The sequence below is a fragment of the Lampris incognitus genome, chromosome 3 (assembly GCF_029633865.1).
Source record: "Lampris incognitus isolate fLamInc1 chromosome 3, fLamInc1.hap2, whole genome shotgun sequence".
NCBI classification, from domain to species: domain Eukaryota; kingdom Metazoa; phylum Chordata; class Actinopteri; order Lampriformes; family Lampridae; genus Lampris; species Lampris incognitus.
The window spans coordinates 92,309,070-92,325,858 of NC_079213.1; the positions used below are offsets into that span (position 1 = coordinate 92,309,070).

Genomic DNA, 16,789 nt, shown 5'->3' on the forward strand with positions numbered 1-16,789 from the left:
TATAGAATTGAATTGTACTGCATTTGTATCGAAGGCCTAAATTGAATCACATCGAAACATTGGTGCCTTTTTCATGCACTGTATAAACTGATCATGTATCGAGATGCGTATCATATTGGTCTCGGAAGGAGAGGCGCAAACCCCTACTGCAGACTGTCTTTGCTGGGGAAAGATTGCCACATCTGTCTTGCTTTCTCGTGGTCTCTGGTGTGTCTTCATTTGGAGTGTGACTATTTAATTTGCCTTGCGTTAATTAGGCAGGGCAGGTTGGTCCACACTACACTCGACCACAAACATGTGTTAAGATGGTCTTGGGGAAAAAAATCATAATTCAATTTGTAACATGATACAAATTAGAGTGCTGCATTTTTAAGATGTGAAGTACCTTTAGCCCTTTTCGACCAAAGTAGCTGTGGTTCAGGCACCGGTTCCGTTCAGGATTCTGAGAACCTTGGTGTTGTGTGGCGAACGGGCCCGCGTTTCGACCAGTTTTTTAGCGGAACCGTTGTACGTTATCTACGGGGGACTTTGTGCGTCGCACACCGGATGTAAACATTAGCTACATCCCACTGAAACCCACTAACTAGCAATAAATAATATGGCATCATATTATTACGTCGTCCAGCTCCACGTTTGGACAACTCTTTTTTTATCGTCTCGGTAGTCCTCAAGTTTTTTCAACTTATTGATTTTGTTCTTGCGTTCGAGTGAACCCATTCTTGGCCATCTCTTCTACTAATTCGCCATACAGCTTACTCTTTCTCGTGCTACTCGCCTGAAACTCGGGAGATGCCCAGATAACGACGACGGCAACGTACACATTTTGGACAGAGAAGATAGATGGTTTGAAAGAGGGGTGAAGGAAGCCATCTATGCGAAACTGGAAAAACCATCCCTCAACAGAGGAGGAGGTCTGCGACACCACCTATCTCCCACTTACAATGCCGTCCTTTCATCTCTACCCAGGAGACTCAAGAAGCCTAGCCTCCAAGAACAACAGTCGGTCACTAACGGCTCCAACCACTCTCATGACCGCTGAATAATGAAGTCGAAACTAACACCCCCAACGACCGTCGCTGCTAAACAAATGCAAATGAAGAGCTCCGGTGGCGACGGGCGCGGCTGGACATCGGAGCACAGGAGAGCCACGAATATCACTAGCTCTGATAACGACGGGCGCGGCCAAACATTGGTACACAAAAGAGCCACTCTTATCTATGGCTCTTAGCGACGGACGTTGGTAAACATCGGATCAAAGTCCATCGGAAAGCTCTGATGTAACCTCTATTGATGATATACCTGTCAAGGAAAATGTTAATTATTTAGGCATTCTTGTAACCAAGGATCAGCAAGACAGATGCACTCCTAATTTTAGTCCAATGATTAAAAAAGCGGAAAATAATTTAGTCGTTGGTTACAAAGAGATCTGTCCTTGAAGGGACGTGTCCTCCTATCAAAACCTGAATTTATTTATTTTTTTCTGATTTTCCCCCCAATTTAGTGGCCAATCGCCCCTATTTTAGGTCAAACACCCACCCTCGTACTGCATGCTTTCGCCAACTGCATCTCTCCGGCCGGCAGTCTGGAAGGAGACGCCTCGCCACCTTCGTGACAAGGCGACTCCATGCCTCGCCACTGCTTTTTTCCCGATACACACCCAGAGACGCATTCATGTGACGAACACAAGCCGACTCCGCCCCCTCCCGAAGACAGCGTTGCCCATTATTGCTCCTTTATCGAGTCCGGCCATAGTCGGATCTGACGAGACCGGGGCGCGAACCCCGATCCCCAGAGGGCAACTGCATCGACACAAAGCCGATGCTTAGACCGCTACACCACCGCGGACCCTAAAGCTGAATTTATTTCTGGGCTTTTTTATGTTGCATCCTCTTTTCCTTGATAACTGCCACAAAAAAAATTGACCAGTTGCTATTTAATTTTTTGTGGAAAAATCGTATGCATTACATCAGAAAATCTGTCGTTTGTGGCGGACACTAGGGGCTATGCCTCTCACCCAGCAGGACTGTGAGCTGGGGGCGTGGTTTACGTTCCCGGGCTGGCCGGTGCAGGGTTGTTCCAGTTGCAGTTGGTTTTTGGAGTTGAGGAATAAACATCCACCTCGCCTTGGTCTCCTGTGTTTTTCCTCATTCCTGCCACAAGTTACCAATTCTTACAAAAATGGTGGTCTTGACGTTTAGGACTTCTCTACCTTGAACAACATGTTTAACTGGTTAAAGCATTTTTTTTAATGACTCCTCCACGTGGAACTTCATTCCCAAATTTTTTTTTCTGATTTCTCCCAATTTAGTGGCCAATCGCCCCCTATTTTAGTTCAAACACCCCCCTCGTACTGCATGCGTTCGCCAGCTGCATCTCTCCGGCCGGCAGTCTCGAAGGAGACGCCTCGCCACTTTAGTGGCAAGGCGAATCCAGGCCCAACCACTGTTTTTTTTTCCGACACACACAGAGACGCATTCATGTGACGAACACAAGCGGACTCCGCCCCCTCACGAAGACAGCGTTGCCAATTATTGCTGCTTCATCGAATCCGGCCATAGTCGGATCTGACAAGGCCGGGGCACGAACCCCGGTCCCCAGTGGGCAACTGCATCGACACAAAGCCGATGCTTAGACCGCTACACCACCGCGGACCCTGCAAGTTTGTTTTTGACCTAATTGGAGGGCTCCCCTTCCTATTGGTATGCAATTATAAAATAAATAAAATACCAGTTTGTCAAATTTTCACAGTCTTTATTGGCATGGGAATTAATTTACAAGCACAATTTCTCACTACAATGTTATCATATCCGAAATAATGGGGATATCATTATATATAAATAGGAGTATATTTCTGAAGAATTGGTTTGACAGAAACATCTTTTTGGTGAATCAACTGATTACCCTGGGAGGCCATCTTATGACCTACAATGGATTCATCTCTCATTTAAATTTTCCTTTCACAATTATGGAATTTGCTTTAATAATGGTAGCTATTCCTAATGGTTCTATAATTTTGTGCAAGGGTTTAGTTCAAGAAGCTTATATATATTTTTATATAAAATATGGAGCTGCCAGGGAAGAGGAAAGAGGAAGGCCAAAGAGGAGGTTTATGGATGTGGAATATTCCTTGGTCAAAAGTGTGGTCATTGACTCACAAATACTTTATTACTAAAAAGATAAGAGAGATTATCTTTAAAATTTTACATAGATTTTACCCTGTACAGCATTTTCTCAAGAAATTTAAGGCCAATATAAATATAACTTGTTCTTTTTGCTCAGCTCATCCAGAAACTGTGCCCCATCTTCTTGGCATTGTCAATATTCTAGGACTCTATGGAAAGATGTTTCGAAATTTATTAGTGACTCCTTATACATGGATTCTGCATTGTTTTATGAGTATATTATTTTCGGATTCTTTGCCTATAACAATAAATTTGAGGAAAGAACATATATCGTAAATCCATTGATTAGTCTAGCTAAATTCTACATACTACATAAGTGCAAGTTTACAAACCAAATACCCTTTTTTATTGTTTTTTATAAAGGTTTAGGACAGTAAATAAAAAGTATTAAGTCTAGTGCCAATAAAAAGGCCCAAAAACTGTAATGCCATGTGTTTGCTGTAAAATGTGTAAGTATGAGTTGTGATCTTAGCTGCTGTGTCTTAAATATTTTTGTATTCTTTTCCTTTTTATGTTTTTTATTTGGCCTACCCCCCTGGTATGTTTGCTTGTACTGTAGTCATTAATGTTGTAAAAATGTGACGTGTACAACTTGTCACGACTACCATTTCTTCCTGTCTTCTGCATCCTCTTGTCACACCAGCCACCTGCATGTCTTCCCCCAACACATCCATAAACCTCCTCTTTGGCCTTCCTCTTTCCCTCTTCCCTGGCAACTCCATACTCAGCATCATTCTCCCAATATACCCAGCATCTCTCCTCCACACATGTCCAAGCCATCTCAATCTTGCCTCTCTTGCTTTGTCTGAAAACCATCCAACTTGAGTGGGTCCCTCTAATATAATTGCTGCTAATACGGTCCTTCTTTGTCACTCCCAATTAAAATCTTAGCATCTTCAACTCTGCCACCTGCAGCTCCGCCTCTTGTCTTTTCATCAGTGCTACTGTCTCCAAACCATATAACATAGCTGTTCTCATAACCATCTTGTAAACCTTCCCATTATCTCTTGCAGGTATCCTTCTGTTACAAATCACTCCTGACACTCTTCTCCACCCACTCCACCCTGCCTGCACTCTCTTCTTCACCTCTCTTTTGCACTCCCTGTTACTTTGGACAGTTGACCCCTAGTACTTAAACTCATATGCCTTCATCACCTCTACTCCTTGCATCCTCACCATTCCACTGTCCTCCCTCTCATTCACGCATAGGTATTCCATCTTGCTCCTACTGACTTTCATTCCTCTTCTCTCCAGTGCATACCTCCACCTCTCCAGGCTCTCCTCAACCTGCACCCTACTCTCGCTAGAGATGACAGTGTCATTCGCAAACATCTTAGTCCATGGAGACTCCTGCCTGATCTCGCCCATCAACCTATCCATCACCATTGCAAACAAGAAAGGGCTCAGAGCCGATCCTTGATGTAATTCTACCTCCACCTTGAACCCATCTGTCATTCCAACCGCACACCTCACCATTGTCACACTTCCCTCATACATATCCTGCACCACTCCTACATACTTCTCTGCAACTCCCGACTTCCTCATACAATACCTCCTCTCTCGGCACCCTGTCATGTGCTTTCTCTAAATCTACAAAGACACAATGTAACTCCTTCTGGCCTTCTCTATACTTCTCAATCAACATTCTCAAAGTAAACATTGCATCTGTAGTGCTCTTTCGTGGCATGAAACCATACTGCTCCTCGCTAATCACCTCTCCTCTTAACCTAGCTTCTATTACTCTTTCCCATATCTTCATACTGTGGCTGATCAACTTTATACCTCTGTAGTCGCTACAGTTCTGCGTGTCACCCTTGTTCTTGAAAATCGGTATCAGTGCCTTCTTCTCCGCTCCTCAGTAATCCAAGATTGTGTTAAACAATCTAGTTAAAAACCCCACTGCCATCTTTCCTAAACATCTCCATGCCTCCACAGGTATGTTATCAGGACCAACTGCCTTTCCACTCTTCATCCTCTTCAGAGCTGCCCTCACTTCCTCCTTGCTAATTCACTGCACTTCCTGATTCACTATCCCCACATCATCCAACCTTCTCTCTCTCTCTCTCTCTCTCATTTTCTTCATTCATCAGTCCCTCAAAGTACTCCCTCAACCTTCTCAGCACACTCTCCTCGCTTGTCAGCACATTTCCATCTCTATCCTTGATCAACCTAACTTGCTGCACATCCTTCCCAGCTCGGGCCCTCTGCTTTGCCAATCAGTACAAGTCCTTTACTCCTTCCTTAGTGTCTACCCTCTCATACAACTCACCATACGCCTTTTCCTTTGCCTTTGCCACCTCTCTCTTCGCTTTACGTTACATCTCATTGTACTGCTGTCTACTTTCTTCATCTCTCTGACTATCCCACTTCTTCTTTGCCAACCTCTTCCTCTGTATAATTTGCTGTACTTCCTCATTCCACCACCAAGTCTCCTTGTCTTCCTTCCTCTGTCCTGATGACACACCAAGTACCTTCCTAGCTGTCTACCTCACTATTTCTGCAGTGCTTGCCCAGCCATCCAGCAACTCTTCACTACCGCCCAGTGCCTATCTTAACTTCTCCCTGAATGCCAAACAACAATCTTCCTTCTTCAATTTCCACCATTTGATCTTCAGCTCTGCCTTCACTCCCTTCCTCTTCTCGGTCTCCAAAGTCATCCTACAGACCACCATCCGATGCTGCCTAGCTACGTTCTTCTTGTCAATTAGTCAATAAAGGGGGGGGGGGCTAGGCAAGACACGGCCCACGTATCATCCAGGCGCTAGGATTCTAGCAAGACCCGCCCCTACTCTGCCTCTGATTAGCTAACCTTAACCCTCACCCGCCCTAACGCTCACCTTAACCAACCCAACCAATGGGGGCAACGAGTACTGGCCAATCCTAACGCTTGAATGCTACGCGGGGCATGTCTTGCCTAGAACTGCTGTGGGATTCAGTCCGCGGTGGTGTAGCGGTCTGAGCATCGGCTTTGCGTCGATGCAGTTGCCCACTGGGGATCTCGTCAGATCCGACTATGGCCTGTCTTCGGCAGGGGGGCGGAGTCGTCGTGTTCATCACATGAATGTGTCTGTGTGTCGGAAACAGTGGTTCGGCCTGGATTCGCCTTGCCACGGAAGTGGGGAGGCGTCTCTTTCGAGACCGCCGGCCGGAGATGCAGTTGGCGAACGCATGCAGTACGAGGGTGGGTGTTTGAACTAAAATAGGGCTCGATTGGCCACTAAATTGGGAGAGAAAAGGGGAAAAATCAGAAATAAATGTATTTAAAAAGTGCAGTGGGATTCATAATAACGCACCGAGCACGCTTACGTCATCACGATGCGACTTTTTGTTTTGACGAGAAGCGCTCTTTCATAGCGCAACGGAGTTCATGGTTTTATTTATCTTGTGGCTTATTTGGAGTCGTTTTGAGCGCGGTGTCTCACGACCCTCCCACATGCCTTATGGATTTATCAATTATGCAACGCAGCGATTTTCAATAAATCATGCTGCACGTACAAGATTTTTACGGAGGCACCTGACGTTGAGGGAGGATTTTGCAGCTTTACGCGCCGACTACAATTCATCAATAAGGTGAGAACCAGACCTGCTATCAAGACTGGCCACAAATGCGGCCAATCTCCAGAACCATCTCCCATTTGTTTGGGATTGGCCAGTTTACTGCAATGACTATAGCCAATCATGTTGCCTCTGTAATTGTGAACAATTTGCTCTCCCTCTACATCAGAACACCCTCTGAACATGAAATCGAGGTCATTATTCAAGTTTTCTTAGACCAGTGGGGTTTCCCGCAATGTAGAGGGGCTATTGATGGGATTTTAGCTCCACCTGACAGCCTTGTAGACTACTACAACCATAAAGGTTTCTACTGTCATCCTGCAAGGTGTGGTAGACCATCAGCTTCGGTTCTGGGACATCAATGTGGGTTGGCCTGGCAAAGTCCATGATGCCAGAGCGTTCGGCAATTCATCCTTGTACGAGAGGGGTCAGAGTACACTGTTCCCTAACATCACAGAGAGGTTTTCAGGAGTAGATGTGCTGTTGGTGATGTTGGGGGATGCAGCATATCCACTACTGCCGTGGTTGATGAAACCATACCCTGAAAACCAACGAACAACCCTTGCACAGATCACCTTTAACAGCCGGCTCAGCAAGGCACATATGACTGGGGGAAGAGGACATTTGGCCATCTTAAGGGAAGATGGCGGTGCGTAATGAAGAAGTATGATTGCCACATCAACAACATCAACGCTATCATCAAAGCCTGTTGCATGCTTCGTAATTTTTGTGAAGTTAACAGTGAGGAATATGAAGATATTGAAGTTGATGGTCATGAAGAAAATGAGGCCCGTGAATGGAATTCTCTTCATGCAAACACCATGTCCAACACCTCAAGAAATGCCTTGTGTTCGTATTTCTCAAATCTGTAGAGCTTACAGATTTCTTTTAACGCTGGCATCCGAAAGGTGTTTCTGTTTTTGAGTGTTGTACACAATATTAACAGTAACCTTCAGATAAGTGTCTGTGACTGCTCCTAATGTAACAAACTTGTTTTACTATCTCTATTGTTTTTTTTCTGATAACATTAACTTTATATTTTTGGCTGATGCTGGCAATAAATGTATATTGTTTATTCCAAGAACAGTGTGGACCTTATTGGTTTATAACAGACAATACCCAACAGACAACTGGTAATGGCCAAATATGTTTTATTCAAGTACAACAGTCAAAAGTCAGCAGTTTACAGAACACTACAACTGAAGTGGTAATATGTAAAAATAAAAATGTTCACATACATAGTAAAATATATAGGCTATATAAGTGTAACTGTCAAACAATGCTGTGCAAAGTAAAAACAGCAGTAGCTGTGCAATGGTAGCATTACTTCTAAAACAGCATATTACTGTTGAAAATAGAATAAGGTGCATTATAATGAACATTCTTCAAAACATGAAACAAGATTTAACCTAGTGTTTATACACACCTACTGAAAATATGTAGGTTACACAACTACTCAGAGCATTGAAATGAAACAGTAGGTATAACAGACAATACAATACTGAAAAAAAGCAGCATTGTCATTACAATTGCTTAAATTCTAAATATAAACCAATTAAATAATGATTTTGGTTTAGCAACGCGTTACCACCCGACATCGTCGTCTGGGATTAACGATGTTGTTTAAGACATCAAAATATGTAGTACATGATACCATGTTGAATCAGAAATACTCTATATCAGCGTTTCTCAAACCTCTCCTGGAGGACCACTTGTCCTGCATGTTTTAGATCTCTCCCTGCTCCAAACACAGCTGATTTAAATGATCAGTTTTGTTATTAGGCAGCTTCGGGAGCTCATAACGAGTTGATCATTTGAATCAGCTTGGAGCAGGGAGAGATCTAAAACATGCAGGACAAGTGGTCCTCCAGGAGAGGTTTGAGAAACGCTGCTCTATATCACTCCCTCCAGAAAATATACGACACTGTGGTTCTGTTACTGATGGATTTATTAATCTTAATTGTACTTCATTCAACATCACCGTTATCAAATTCACCTTCGAACTGTTCAAATACATGACGATGTACAGAATAAGCACACCTTCATATCACAAACTAGAAACCTAACTATGAATATGCGTGACGAAACATAAAACACGTAAATGAACGTACCTCGCTGGCTGCACACAACCAAGACGGAATGGGTCCACTTGAACAAACAACATCTTCAAACGGCAACGCAATATCACTTCTCAATCTCAAACTTCTCAATCTCAAACTTTTAAAGTTCTCCCGCCTCACGTTTCTTCTTGGAGGAAATTGCAACAACTAAATGTGTCCCTGTACAACAGAAAGGAAACGTACTTCCTGCATAGTTTTGAATACAAAACTAATCAACATTCATGAAAATAAACTACATAAACAATATATGCAAACAAAACACATCAAACAATGACACAAATAACATTTGTGGCAGTCAAAGTTTATTCATCGCCGAAGGGAAATTGGGTAGCAATGACCGCTGCTTTTTTAGCAACACGCTACCAGCTGACGTCGTCGTCTGGAATTCCAGCAGTCATTGCGCGGCAGGCGGGGAGACACCCCGGACAAGCCGCCAGGCCATCACAGGGCTGAGTGACTGCAGTGTCATCGCGGTTTTTTCCGAATTTAAAAGCAGAAAGTTAAGTTAAGAAAAAAATGGAAGAGATGTTATTACCATTAAGCTAGTTTGTAAGATTCATTTAACTAACCTGTGGCAAAATTGCCTTAATTTACATTATTTGGTTAATATGTAATTTATTGGGTTTTTTATTTATTTATTTTTATTAGGAACATGATTTAGTACTTGAATGGGCAGATTTTATGTTGTGTTTATTAAGCAGTCACTTCTAATTTTATTTTGGGCATACCTGATCTTCTTTCGGCTGCTGTGGCGACCCCTGGGAAACAGGGGTCGCCACAGCATTCTTACCTCCCTTGATTGGCTTCCTATCCATGTTAGATCAGACTGCGGTGCGTCTGCTGACTTACAAAATCCTAAATGGGCTTGTCCCATCTTACCTGTCTGATCTCCTTAAACCGTACATTCCATTTCGAGCTCTCCACTCTGAAAATACAGGGCTCCTGTGTGTATCCAACGTTTAAAAGAAGTCCGCTGGTGGCAGGGCCTTTTCCTATCAGCCCCGTTCTTGTGGAATAACCTGCCTTCTGCCATCAGACAACCGGAGTCTGTTGAGTCCTAAAAATCCAAACTTAAAATTCATCTTTTTGCCTTAGTCCTTCACAGCATGTACTGCTCGGTGGTCGGTTTCTGTCTCAGCGAATTTACCAAGCACTGCTCTGCCGACGAGATTATAAAGTATAGATTATTGACTATTGCAAACTGTAATCTTTTCTCACTTCTTTTCCTTTCTCTTCTACTCTCTATGGGAATGGTGTGATGGGAGTCTCTCTTGTGTACATGTGTAGTCTGTCCTGTCAGGTCTAAATGGTGATGGTGGTCACCTGGCTCAGGTCCTGGGCTGTTCCAATGGCGTCTGCACACTGCTTGGCCTCCTCCTCATCATAGTCTTCATACTTTATAATTCTGTTATCCTCTTTCAATGTCATATTCTGTAAATTGTGTACACACAACATCCATTGCACATCTGTCCATCTTGGGAGAGAGAGCCCTCCTCTGTTGCTCGCCAAGGTTTCTTCCTAATTTTTCTCCCTGTTAAACGGTTTTTCTACGGAGTTATTCCTTATCCGATGCGAAGGTCTAAGGACCGGATGTTGTATCGCTGTAAAGCCCACTAAGTCAAATTTGTAATTTTTGATAATTGTCTATACATAAAATTGACTTGACATACTTAAATATCGCCATTCCCTGATTTCAAAGACTGCATTACAGTACAGTAATACAACTTTCTTAACTTAAGACTATTTTAGCTAAGTGAAATGAAAACTGAATGCCTCTACCAGCTTGGCTGTCATATCCACATTACCGACGATCATCTCTCAAAAATGTCTTGTCTTATGAGAGCACCAATAGTCATTGCCACATTATCAATTGATGCATTCAAGTCAGATATTGTGACATTAGATTTTGTTACCATCACCCAGACTATACTTACCACTCCACTCCAACCAATCATCACTTGGAGGTCCTATTCTGAAAACACGGTTTGGTGGCAAGCTGACTGAGGTGACAGCTAAGTTTTGGAATCTATCAACCACTGCGACACAGTCAAAACTGTTTTCAGATCAACATGCAACCTGTTATGCGAAACAATGATCCTCAATGCCAAACTGAGAAAACAAGAGTTGGATATGAGATCATATATCCTCATAGTTACACTAAGTTTCTACTCTAATGCTATGCAAAGCGGTGAGCAATGAGCATTACAGCACACATTAGCGTGCACAAGTAGCCTCGACATATACTGAAAGAACCCAACCCCACGAAACAAACACATACACACGCAAACGATTCCGAGAACTGATTAGGAAGGTAGATCGAAGCAAACGTTATTTCAAACAGGGAAGTCAACCATTTGCTGAAATAGGATTTTTTTTTACAAGCCGAAAAATGTGTTGAACGTTGAAGACGTTGAATGCTCACTTTTCATTGTGAAAACGTTGTAATAGCGCGTTACCATTGTAATGACACAGATCACAGGTATTGTTTATAAATTGCTCCAGGTTCACTTAAAACAAATACTTGACAGTGCAATATGTTATAATTCCAGCAACGCCGGATTTCTCAAATGGTGGCCCTCACTTTGAAATGAAAACAACCGAGGGCTCCTTCAGGTTTAGCTGAGGCTGATACTCGGGAGTGGATGAGGGGACATATGAACCCCAGCAGTCTTACCAACAATAACGGGCCTGTGCAGACCTTGTAAGTCATATCGGACCTGAAACTTGTTTCGATAAAGTATCAAACTAGCTCATTACACCGAGTCAGCTGCAAGAGACCCGAGCACTCATTTTACCCCCTTGGATATTTAAATAGCCTCAAATCTTGGTGATAATCAGCCCACACAGCTCGATATAACACGAACCGAGGGCTACATGCTGCTAGCTTCGAGACCGAAAATGCACAGAAATTGCTTAATATCTAAAAACGGTATAAGGCAAGAAAGCATATTTATAGCTCTTTCGAACGGCGAAAAAACAAAGCTGTTAATCATTTGCAAAGAAAACGACGCGCAAACCAATTAGTATTAACTGCTCCAGTCAACGCTTGTAACATTAAACTAGCTTACGTGCTGTTCCCGTATCTGCATACGAGTCAACAAAACACCGCGACGACAGGCAACATACCCGACGAAATAACACACATACACTATACACAATTTTTAAAAAAAAGCAAAAATCAATTAAAATATCTTACCTCCTGCAAAAGGTTACCGTCTTCTCCCTTTAATTGAACCGATTGGCTTTGGTTTTGTTAAAATCCAGTCGATCGATTATCTTCTAGCATAAAGCTAGCTACCGTAGCTCAGCCTCACGCCCACTGCAGGAGCTTCGTCTTGATTGGCTCCAAGCTGCGGATGACGTTATTATCCGAGTTGATCCTATGGATGTCTTTGGTGCATTCAATTTATTGATAGGTGTGTCGACCAGTCACAAGAGCGCTAACTGCTACGCTAGTATTTGATGCTAGTACCTTATTTGTGTGCACGTAATGCACGTAGACGACACTAGTCTTTCAAAGAGGTTATCTGCACCTCATACCATCAGATACAATGGGGTGGTGTGGAACCTTACCTTCAAGGGCATGTTTGCTAGTTTAACTCGTTTAAACATGCACTGCGTAAACTTTAAGAACATCCCCGCGACCCTGAGAGCAGGATAAGCGGTTTGGATAATTGAAGGGAACTAAACAAACAAACAAATAGAAACAAACATTGTCTCAGTTTATGCAACGTATCCTAGGCGGAGGATGAAGCCGGTTCATGTCAGCCACGAACTTCATATTCCAATGAAATGCTTATTCTAATGGAAAACCATAATACATTCTGTGCAGTATGACCATAAGGTACTTTTTGACCAAAACTGTCACATTCAGGAATCATAAGCGTTGAACCATACGTTCAACAAAATCTCATTCTTCCTAAATAACTATACGTTCTAACTAAGCGTTCCACTTGAACGCTTAAAGTATTATTTAAGTACACACTCACTCACCCTGTTTACACTGGGTTTTAAAATGCGTTTTGGGCGATCGGATCACAAGTAGACAGCGAGACACATCATCGTTTACACCTGTCTATCGTGCAACGCCAAATGCGGCCTGCGGACCACTTGTGATCAGATTTCGCTACTCCGAAGATTTCGTTACTCTTACGTCACTTCCGCTACAAGGTCACAGGGCCTAAATCAAGCGCCAGATTTGCCGATTAACTGTGAAAACAATAGCTAATGTTTGAAGATGTTTCAAGCACTAATTTACATGTACAAACTATATATTACACTTTGTTTTGTCTGGGGTTTGTCTTTTATGGACCCTGAGTCTGCAATAAAGTTTTGAAATTGAATTGAATATAGGGCGACCAATACGTCCCGTTTTTACCGGGACAGTCCCATTTTTCAGTCTACTTTCAGGTGTCCCGGCTTATTCTCACAAATTCCCTAGATGCCCCGTATTTTCGTGCCTGGTGATTTGCGTGGTTATTCTGTATGTGTATTAGAATTCCGCGTTTTAGAATACCCTACGTATAATACCTGCTACAACTACCAAACGTATCAATCATAAATTTGTCTACAACTACCACAATTTTTAGCTGAGCGCGAAAGAAACTTTGGAGGTTGCAGCAATGTAGTGCAATGTCACAAAAGTGATTGTACTCATTCAACGAAGATCTTCAAAAACAGTTCAAATTTCTCAAAAACAACAAAAAAAGAATTCAGCAGTAGCGGATAAGCGTAAGGTTGTTTGCCAGACGTGTGGAGCTCATTTTTCGATCGCTCACGGAGGACGTACGGATATTACTCAACATCTTCGGACAATAAACCAAAGACGCTGAACTAAGTGTACTTGTCCCAGCGTTTCGGATTTTTTTGTGCGACAAAACTCGGAGGCAGATAAAATATACGCCAGGAAACGGCTGTCCATGCAGCACCATGGACACACAGTTTCAGGTCCACAGACTGTACTTCTAAACTGATCAAGAAACTTTCTGAACCGAAGTTTTCATCTGGCCGAACGAAATCCGATGCCATCGTTTGCAACGTATTAGCTCCATTATCAGAGCAAGAACTTCGTGACGATTTGGAGAAGTGCTCATTTCTAACGCTGAGCACGGACGCATCGAATCACAGGGACACGAAGCTATTCCCTGTGCTCGTGCGCTATTTCGTTCCCAGTAGCGGGATAAACACAAAAGTCATCGTATTCTCTTCTTTGCCCGGCGAAACGTCTGATTTGCAGTGTGGCTTTCTTGAATAATTAACCAAGAAACATTCTTTAAGTGAAAAGCTTATCCGACTTTGTGCAGACAATACCAATACTAATTTTGGTGGCGCTAAACGTGCTGGAAAAACCATCTGAAAAAAGCTGCAAGCTAAATTAGGGAAGGAGATTTTTGGCATTCACATTGTGCACAATATTCTGCAAACTTCTGCTGACTGTCCACCTCTTGAGTTAAGAGTGTTTGCCGTTAAAGTTTACTTTCGCATTTACACTGTTCGGGTTGAAGAACTAAAATACTTCTGCCAATTTGTCGACACTGAGTAAATTATAGTTGCCGCTATGTATTTTAAATGGATTGCAGCTGGATACGTATAGTTTTGATATCATGTCCCGTATTCAGCCTCTGGGAATATGGTCACCCTAACAAACTATTCCAACTGTTTGAGATTGACACGACTGATTCTTCTGCCCACATGGAGATTAGGCATCTCGTTTCACTTGTACTCCAACCACGTACACTCTTCTCTCTCCATTTTTTTTTCGAAAGGTGGTGCGCTGTTACCAAACCAACCACCACATCTGCAATGATGGCGTATTTTCCTGTTACGTCCTTGTCGGGGACGCGTCAGCGTTTACGCTACAAGATATGTAGTCAAATGCGTCCCAGACCTCGGCAAATGGTTTGAGAAACCGGTTCACAAAACGTTTTGGTGGTCATTTACACTTGCATTTAGCGCTGTCCGCTTGTGATCCGATCGCAAAAAACGCGTTTTAAAACCAAGTGTAAACGGGGGTGACTTCTTGGACAGAATACCATGACCATGATCGGGTGTCTTTGTAGTCTGTTACAATGACGCGATGGCAGTTACCTCATTTTCCATAGGCTCCATTTTCAAAGAAAACACAATTTTGAACTCTCACAAGGGCGGCACAAAGTGTGATTTTACTTTATTGTATAAAAGCCTGAAAATGTATTGACAACTTTTGCACGTAATATGTGCAATAGTAAAAGTAGCATTCTAAAACTAGATATCAAAACTAAAGTGGACTAAAAATATACAATTTCAGAAAATATACAGTTTCCAGTCTTTGCAAATGTTTGTAAATATTTGAGGTATTACTAATATCTGCAGCCACTGGCATCCATTTAGCACAAAATGGGACTTTTCGTTCCGAATATTTTGGGTCTCTGGGGGCTTCATTTTTGTTTCGCTCGGCCCATAAACTCCAAGTCAATACATTTATGCTTTGCAGAACCCTTTAACAAGTTCTGGTGTGAGGATTGAGAATCTTGCATACTGCTGCTGAAAACTCAACTGTGGCTAATTATTCAGTTAACGTTTTTGGTACAGCCGGAACTTCTGAGCACTCTTTACTCTGACCATTCCTGCCAGGACAAAACCTTCAGGTGTGAATTGGTAGTTTCAATTTCAGGAGCTGTGGATGTGATTTCTCCACATTTTTATTTATTTGTTTATTTATTTATTAGCAAATACTTCATTTGGAGGCTACTGCAGTGATAACACTCAGATTTGTTAACTTTTACTGCTACTAATTAAGGCTGGACATTAAAACAATTTGTCTCATGAGACCCAAGCACCAGACTCAAAACCTACCCCCACACACAGATGGCAGTAATGGATTATAAAAGTAAAAAAATTAAAATTCAGAAAAAATTTACAAAGTTCCTATAATCAATAACGTACGACTGTCAGGGACAAGTTCTAAACAGCTACGTAGAAGGGATTCTACACTGCCCTTTTTTTCCGCACCTTTGGACTTTGTCAGACTAAAGCCCGTTTCTTGTACATCAAGTGTTAGACACAAATATGAACAAGGGAAAAATCAATTCTACACAATACAATGTATTAGCATCAGCTAAGATTGGTATGTGAGGCAAACAATTTAGATCATATTAAATATATGGCAAATTTTGGACAAATTTTCAGAACAAAAAAAAAAATCTCAGAAAATGTGCATTAGAGGAACATTTAACATCATATCAAGTTTGACAATTCCATGCCAAGACACCTCACAGCATTGAGGACAAGAAAGCATTTTAGTGGAATCGGTTCAATTCATATGAGTCTTCCTTCAGCTTGTATGTTCAGTGTCAATTATTCTATTTTGAACTGCTTTAGATACAGCTCAAGACAAAGTGGCTATTATCACACATATTTAAATGCAACTATCATGCAGTTACATAATGACAAGTCTGGATGCACAGAGCCTATTTAACTATGATTTGATCTTGTCAAATTTGGAGGAGGATAGATTTCTGTTTGACTGGGAATCAACATATCCATCCATTATCCAAACCGCTTATCCTGCCCTCAGGGTCGCGGGGGATGCTGGAGCCTATCCCAGCAGTCACTGGGCGGCAGGCGGGGAGACACCCTGGACAGGCCGCCAGGCCATCACAAGGCCGACACACACACACACACACACACACACACACACACACACACACACACACACACACACACACCTAGGGACAATTTAGTACAGCCAATTCACCTGACCTACATGTCTTTGGACTGTGGGAAGAAACCGGAGCACCCGGAGGAAACCCACGCAGACACTGGGAGAACATGCAAACTCCACACAGAGAATGACTCAGGACAACCCACAAGGTTAGCCTACCCCGGGCTTGAATCCAGGACCTTCTTGCTGTGAGGCGACCGTGCTAACCACTGCGCCACTGTGCCGCTAGG

The 16,789-nt window shown here is 42.6% G+C and overlaps 1 protein-coding gene across 3 annotated transcripts in view; it reads right to left on the reverse strand.

Moving 5' to 3' along the window:
- kdm4b (lysine (K)-specific demethylase 4B) overlaps positions 1-12,173 on the reverse strand; it is a 104,889-nt gene extending 92,716 nt beyond the window's left edge. For 2 of the 3 annotated variants that reach the window (XM_056278011.1, XM_056278008.1), the window contains exon 1: positions 12,054-12,173. The gene's annotated coding sequence lies outside the window, so the exon portion shown is untranslated. Of the gene's footprint in view, positions 1-9,736; positions 9,756-12,053 lie in introns of those variants that run through there. The other variant, XM_056278009.1, reaches the window with a different exon arrangement.
- Positions 12,174-16,789: the final 4,616 nt, after the last annotated feature.